Source organism: Heptranchias perlo, chromosome 19, assembly GCF_035084215.1.
Source record: "Heptranchias perlo isolate sHepPer1 chromosome 19, sHepPer1.hap1, whole genome shotgun sequence".
Lineage (NCBI taxonomy): Eukaryota > Metazoa > Chordata > Chondrichthyes > Hexanchiformes > Hexanchidae > Heptranchias > Heptranchias perlo.
Window position 1 is genome coordinate 32,180,427 of NC_090343.1, and position 8,303 is coordinate 32,188,729.

Genomic DNA, 8,303 nt, shown 5'->3' on the forward strand with positions numbered 1-8,303 from the left:
ATTTAGACATCTTTTCTTTGTGTGGAAATTTTATCATACTTTTTTGACCCAAGTGATTTAACTTCAACATACACAGACAGGCAGAATACCAAACCACATATTGCAGTTACTTTGCTACATGAAAATTCCTCCAAGTACTGGTACTTCAACAAAACATCCAGGACACACAATGATTGCTCACATCAATGAAGCAAAACTAGGTTTTCAATTTAGAGTCAGTACAATCATAAATTTGTTAAATATATGCAGTTTAATACAACTTCAATAATAAATTAATAAAAATTGTTACTTTGTATGACTAACTTTTTTGAAAGTCTGCATAACATTGACTTTTTGACTGGTGAAAAATCACTCAGCAGTTACATAAATAAAAATTGTTTGAGGGGTTTACTAAATGAGAATACAAATATGTTAATAGATAAATGGGACAATCTTGATTATTATTTGTACATTACTGAGGTACCAAGGAAAGGGCTTTTTGTAATTAAATCTGTATTTTTATTAAAAGCCTTTGTATACACTTAAATTTGCTAAAGTCTAAGTCAACAGGACATGCTGGCACCATTCCCTATATCTATTTCCAAACCTGAGCTTTTAACCACACAGTCTTATGCTGGTTCCAAATTGCAAACGGTCTCATTTCCAGTGTAGACAATTCCAGCAGCAATTTGAGCAAGGAATAAACGCTTCATTTAAATTCCTGCTCTATATCTAAGTTCATGTGTCAGATGGTCTTGATACTGTCCAGCATGTGCCTTGATTTGGGGCTACGGCACTATATTAATTTTTTATTGTTTTGAACTGAATTAAGAGTGTAATGACTGAATTTCTAAACAATGTATTTTATCATGAACCATTTACAAACTAAGGTAAGGTTACAGGTACAGGGTATTTGAACTGTCAGCTCGTTTGCAACTGCTATCACACCCCCATCAATTTCTTTGTATTATTTTTATAAACTTGATTCTATTATATTTATGCAATTTTGTAAAAGATAGCTATTTGCAATGCATCATGGATTTCATTTATTGTATCAGATATTGTTGTTGCTGCTTTTTCCAATGTTCCAATTCATCTGATGTCACTGCCAGTTCCTTTCTACCATTCTTCCTCTTTCTCTCCCCAACACCACAGATTAGATGCACTCAGTTTCCTCTAACTTATATGCCAACTACCCCAAAAGTGTAATGATAAAGCATTAGACCCAAGCCTAATCTTGCCTCACCAACATCCACATTCAGGCACTTTCCTTTAGGGATCACTTGATAATGACCAAGAGCAGGAACATTTGCTAAGTACAATCTCATCCTCAGCAGGTGTGCATGCATATACACACACCCCAATAGGAGTTACTGGAAAATGATCAGGAACTCTGCCTAATATTTTCCCATACTTATCCAAAAAACTTAGGGCAACTGTAAGACACCTACTGCTGTACTGGATGAGATCATTAACTTTATAAACCAGGGATCAAACCTGGGATTTTAGTCCTTATAGAAGAAATTCACATTGATGCAGAGTTGTACCATCATTACATTACATCCCACTTAGCATTCTTCTTTTAGTTGGCAGTGATTTGGTCACTGCAAATCATTAAGCTTGAGGTCAGTAAATTTTTCAATCTGAGGGAATGTAAATGTACATTAACCATATACTCCTAAAGCAAATAGCTTTCAGATTCTAAGTTTGGGCAAAACAAGACATGCTACCACACAAATGCACATAATGCAAATTTCCTCTCTGCTATTTCTACCAAATTCCAAATGTAAGAATAAAGTATATATTATATAAACTCTCTCCTTCCTCTTTATTGTTGAGGAATTTAAATGCCTACAAGCTCACTTATAGCACAGACTGCAAACTACAAAGTGGCCAGATAGCTGCCAACAATAGACACCACCTAACGCATTTCACCTGCATAACTACTTCTAAAGTAATTAGTTTTTACTGGCAACTTTTAAAATTTTAATTTTCTAATAACTACCACCCCGGATTAGGTTTATAACTGAATAACCACCTCCCCCCACAAAAAAAACTGTCCACGTTTCTAATACAGAATTTGGAAAAGCAGCCATTTGTAGCCCATACACATTGCAGACATCCACTGTACATTAAAAAGTATTCACATTCTTTTGGGACCAGAAAATGTCCATTTTTAAGCTTCAACTTAATTAATCTTCAAGCTCCAAGACCCAAAATTGTTTCTAATACATTTAAACTGCTGGACTTAAAACTATATTATGTTTAAGAACTTAAAAGATGCTGAAAGAAATTAATTCTTCATCTGTGCACAGTACAGCCTGTATAATGAATCGATGTTGTCCTAGAATAGTTATATTTTACTACAAGAGATCAGACTCAAGTTTACACATCACTATGGACAATCACTTAAAAGGAGTTCAACAAATACACCTTCTAGATAAATAATACATCAACTGTATGTTCCCTCCATAAGCCAAAAGGTATTAGATCTTATACCCATCCCCATGAACTTCCCCTTCTTTAATGCTGGAACTGCTATTACATGTAATCCTGCCCTGACACAAGTGAAAGGACCACAGCAAAGCCTCATCTTTTTAAGCTGCATTATTTTTTGATGATTGCACAATGCAGCACTAGAATATTGGAAGCATTATAAGCATACTACAGGAACTTCCAATAATCAAAGAGCTTTTTAGTGAAATGGGTGGTTGACAACTGAAACCTTTTACATAAATATCCCATCTGTATACAAATACTAGTACAAGAAGCCTGTTTTACTTAGAATGGCAAAGAAGTTAATATTCAGACCGTCCACTATTAATGAAACACTATCTCTGCACTTAATCTACCCTCTCAATTATCTGAGCCCAATGTGAAAATTAGAACCTACTTGAGAAGCAGAAATTTACGAGTCACAAGGTGAAGGAACATGATGCTAGATAGTGACCTTAATTTTAGGATTTAAAAAAAATATGCTCACAATAAATCTGTGCAACCTTTGGAGCACTAACAATGAGTTCTCTCGTTAGGGTGAAATTCCACTGCTGTGGCCATGAACTCATCTGATGCTTGAAAATCTCATCAAAAGTCAACCTCATCACATCAATGGCAGCACCAAGTTAATTCTAAATTGTGCTCAATTGTTCTTTTTCTAGCCAGTCTCTCCAGTTGGTTTTCAGCCAGAGCCCAATTTTAAACAATATACGTCCCTTCCAAAATAGGTCAGGACAACAATTTTTAAATTGGAAAAAAATAAATGCTATATATCAGAAATAAAGTTAAAAAGAAAACATGGGGAAATGAGCCAAGTAAAGAATTTCAGAAATATTTAAAACTGATTACAGTAACAAAGATAATGGGTCATAATTTGCAGTGGCAGGACACCTAACGGCATCTACCATTAGTTAGACTTGCCCTTGCAAGTTTTAGATTCTAAAATTTTTTGCGGGGCAAGTTGCTGTAAGTGTGAGCTGATAACATCGCAGTAAGGGAACAGGGCATCTGGGATCTGAGTGAACAGGGCAAGCAACTGTGCATCTCCTTAACTAGTCAGATTGAAGGAGTATGAAATTAACATTACAAGGACTGAGAAGGAACTGTAAATTAGAATGGGTGAATTCAATGTCAAATTACATACAGAAAGAAAAATGAAGATTGGATTAAAGAGAGAAAAAACAGGAAAAGCAAATTTTTTTACATTTTTAAAATCTCCAACAACTAAAATCTGAAGGAATGAGACGTCACACTTACAACAGTTAATTTTCAGTGTCAGAGGGGTTGACTGGCAGTAATTAACACTTATCACATTGTTAAAAGGGCACTTAGATTGAAATAGACAAGACTTAACTTTCTGCGGTGTGTTTACTTCGTATCTACCACGCAAATACAGCAACTTGACGCCATTCAATCCATTTCAATGGTGAGGCAGACAGTGAGATGTCGTTTTCGCAAAGTTAGCGGTGGAGTGGCGCAACTCGGACAGCGACTTTTAGATATACACAGTTAACCGCGCATCTGTCCCTCGTCTGAAGTTGCTGTCGCATTTGCACATAAATAATGCAGTACCATTAACCTCACCATTATTTTGACAGCAAATTCTGGCCCCCTATTACAGTAGTAAAGTTTATCCTGACACCAGAATATCTGTTTTGCCACCACAAAGTGCAATCTGAAAACAAAGTAACTAGGAAGATTACAATTCCCAGGAGCTGCCAGTAGCCCAATGGTTAACAATAATGCATACATGGAATTTGAGAATTAGCTCTTCAGCTCCCCCAATGGTTCAGTTGGTAAAGCAGTGTTACTGAGCTATACAGGCCAGAGGTGTCTCAGGTTTGATCACAAATATATGCCGAGTTAGCTGGTCTCAGCCAGGCATTAGTAGAGCGACTACAATTATTTCACCCTGAGCTGGAGGGAGGGGGGGGGGGGGGGGCACCAGTTTCCTACTCCTCACTACTTCCCAGCAATCCCCGCTGGAAGGTACATGTGGATAGACATCAGGTGTCAATAAGATCAGACTTAGCCTGTAAAGTTCATTGTGAAAACTAAGCACTTGGACAAGAGACTAAACAGCAGAGAACCTGTCGAGTCCTATACCTCAGCACAGATCAGCATCTTCAAAAATAAGAGAAAAGCTTTTATAATAAAATCAGATGCAAGTGTACAATAATTTTAAAAAGGCATGCACAATAAAGTCTCCTCTCTCTCTTTCTCCCTCCCCCCCCATAAAAACAAACATAGTACTCTTCCTTGGTACATTTTCAGAGTACAATTTCCTCTTCTGCAACAATTGAAACATTAAGCTCACAATACATTCTGAAACCTTGTATATTCATACAGGAAGGAAAGGAGGAAAATAACTAAGTACAAAGAAATTATGTGCATCACTACCGAAAACAACTTCTGTGCTGGAGGGAAATGGTGACTAGCTGTACTACAACATGTACTTGTGCTTCACTCCAAAATCCTAATGTATTTGACCTGAAACAAAATCTACCATGTTTTTGTCTTTGTGAAGCTTCCCAAACATAATATAGGATGCATGTCAATGAAGATTTATAAAAGTAAAAAAAACAAGTGGAACCTTACCACCTACAGCCTTAACTGAAAATTGGTAAGTCTTCACACTTACAAAAACACTGGAGCATCATCATCCTCTCCCATTAATGTAACCTACATCCATAGCAATGTGAAATATTACAAATTGTTACTGGATTCAAGGCATTTAACTTGAATCATCTCGCTATGCAAAGGGTTATATATCCTGTTACATCAGATGTACAGTATGCCTTATCTTGTTGTTCTTTAAAAAGGTACAGTACACTATTGTGGACCATGTAGCAACCTAAATTGGTTTATGAAAAAAATCTGACCAACTGATTGGTTAGACAAATTTAAACTATTCAAACAGAACCAAAATGTGACTGGGTACCTGAATCGAAAGAGCATTTCCAGCTATTAGGACAGGAGATATTTATCCTATTCTATTCAAGCTGATGGGGGGTGGCACAAGGTGCCATCAGAACAACTTCAAGTACCTTCTAAATTAAGGAGTGCACATTCGAAAGATAACCTTATGGCAAACAGCCAGGATGTATGGATAAACAAGAAGTTTGTTTACAGCACCAATTTCTATATCCCACTAAGCCAACTAATTTTGATGCTCACAACCACCTTTTCAAACATCGAACTCAAGCCATCATGCTACAAGTCACAGATGCTTTATTTGGACAATAGTACTAATCATCAAGAACCAATTTCTTGGCTGAGTTGGCAGATCGCTACGAACACAACTCCGTTTAGTCATTCTTTAAGTAATGTCCAAATGCACTTAATTTCACATTTACCATCATTTTTCACTAATGCACATTTTGCCTTGCATTGGTGGTCACTAAATGCACCTAGTTACACAAAATATCAGTAATATGGATATTTTGTACATGCAGCTTGGTCAGAAGTAATCATTGCATTACATATTCCTGAAACAGTACCAATGGAAACATACATCTGGTGAAATTTTGGCTTATTAAAGTAACTGCATACTTGAATTGCACATATGTCAGCCTGTGTTGTGTGTTACCCAAAGTTTTCAGTCACTACATTCGGCGCCTAAGCTATAGGTGGCGCTGTACTAGGAGCGTCAGCATTTTCTAATGGAGCACTTCTTTCACTAACAGCTCTTTATCCTGCATCTGAAGCCTCAAAACCAGCCTCTGAAGAGCGCCTCCTGCTGCACCGAGTATTGATTTTCATTCTCTGCATGGCTGCACTACAACATGGGTGGGGGCGGCTGTGCACGCAAGTGGAAATGTTTTGCTATTAGCTTACTACACAGAAAATAAAAAAAACAATCAAACTTAAATCTATTTAAAAATACATTTCCAATACAAGGCCTACAAAAAATATTAAACTATTTTATTTGTTCTAAATGCATTTTCCTACATTTCGGTGTCGTGGTTTGCAACATAATGGATCTGATAACAGTTGGGTCCCGGTAAAATTTCTCCAAAGAACACGTGCCAAACATTTCTACTTAGGCAATTGCAAAACTGGGAATCCCTAAATCTATTCATGTCTGCAGTAGAGCAGCACTCGCGCCATTTTACAGCAACGTCACAGCCGGCAACCGGTCCAGAGGTGCACATTTTAACATTATCACCAACAACTTATCCCATCCCTAATAATATGAGCATCATAAAATATCCAGAATTGTCACCGAGTGAACTCACGTGAATCCCTATATGTAAATTAACAAATAAATTAAATCACAGTTTCCATCCACCCCGTCTTCTGTCTAGGGCGTTTCTTGCTGTCTGGATTGGTTGAGCATGCTGTCTAAAGACCACAGAGCACTAGAAAAGGTATTGAGCAAATGTGTAAACAAATGTTCGATCAGATTCACGACTGATGGCACACAGAATAGCTGGTGACAATTGCTATTTTACATTTTAGGCATCCGATACAGAGACTATTTCGAAGGAGCTCGAAATTAACAGAACTAATTTACCGGTGAATCAAACAACCCGTAAAACATAAAAGCCTCTGGAAAAAAAACCCTAAAACGCCTCGATCTATCCAGTTGGAGACATACTTTTAGGTAATATTGTATTCCGCGATTAAGAAAGGTAACACTAACATCGATTGGGTGACTTGACCTATCACATATGCATCAAATCGATACATAGTAAATTATACTAATATCTGAACCCGCACCTAGCTTTGAAGTACAATAAACAAATAAATGACTACAATTACAAATGATGGATTAGTACAACTAATTTCTGTTTTTAAAAAAATGTGCATTTGTTAAATTAAGCAAAAATCCGGGCGTTAGTGTATTTTTTAATCATGCAAATAGGTAACATAAAAATAGGATAAAGCAATCGTTGCAGATGGATCTCTGTACCTTAGGTCGATGCATCTTTAGCAATCGGTACTTTATATATTGCTAAAGATAAAGGAGAACTACTTGCATGCATCACACACATTGCTCCAGTTTTTTTTTCACCCCCAATTTTTTTTTTTGCAAAATGCAATTGGTTTTGGGGGTGGGGGGTGGGGGGGGTTTGGACTATTAATCGTTTGTATTCATAAGATCACGGTAATAAAGACTTAAAAAAATGTTCTCACCTTTTTTTTTTCTTATTTTGTTTTAATTGTTCAGTTAAGCGCGAGCCGGCGGCCGAACCGGCAGCAGTGAGAGAAGAGCGCGAGCCGCAAACAAAGGGCCTCCTCCTCCTGCTGCCGCTTCAATCTCCTCACATCAACCCCGAGCGGCGGCCGCGGCGGTGCTTCCAGCGCTCACTGAAAGAGGGAGCTGTTTTTTGAGAGAGAGAGAGAGGGAGAGAGAGGGAGAGGGGGGAAAAAAAAAAGACAACTGAACGCCACCGAACAAACGGCTTCTGGAGAAAAAAAAACTTAAACCGACTGAGCCAACTTTTTTTCTGATCGAAAACTTTTTGAGGCGCAAACCTCGAAGGGAAGAAAGGGGGAAAAAATTCAATTTCTTTCGGACAATAATTCACTGAGCCTTCCCTGGCCAAAATGGCGTCCGAGAAAGAACGGAAGTGACGTGTGTACTTTATTTGCATAGGGGACTATTGTCCAATAGAGAGCAGAGTTGAGCATTACTTTGAGGGCAATTCCCCCAAACTTCGAGGTTCTTGCCCCCTATTATTTGCCCTATTTCTGCTAAAAGTGGTTAAAAGGGGCAAAGTTGGTGTAATAATAGGAATAGTTTATGTTGCATAAGCACCCTTGCTGTATTCTCGCGAGAATTGGAACAAGGCGTGTGAAAACGAGGCTCCTGTGCTTCCAGT

General features: G+C 37.7%; 1 protein-coding gene across 3 annotated transcripts in view; it reads right to left on the bottom strand.

Annotated features, from left to right (window-relative positions):
• Positions 1 to 8,029, bottom strand: part of adnpb (activity-dependent neuroprotector homeobox b) — a 29,488-nt gene extending 21,459 nt beyond the window's left edge. For all 3 annotated transcript variants that reach the window (XM_068000591.1, XM_068000592.1, XM_068000593.1), the window contains exon 1: positions 7,615 to 8,029. The gene's annotated coding sequence lies outside the window, so the exon portion shown is untranslated. The remainder of the gene's footprint in view (positions 1 to 7,614) is intronic.
• Positions 8,030 to 8,303: the final 274 nt, after the last annotated feature.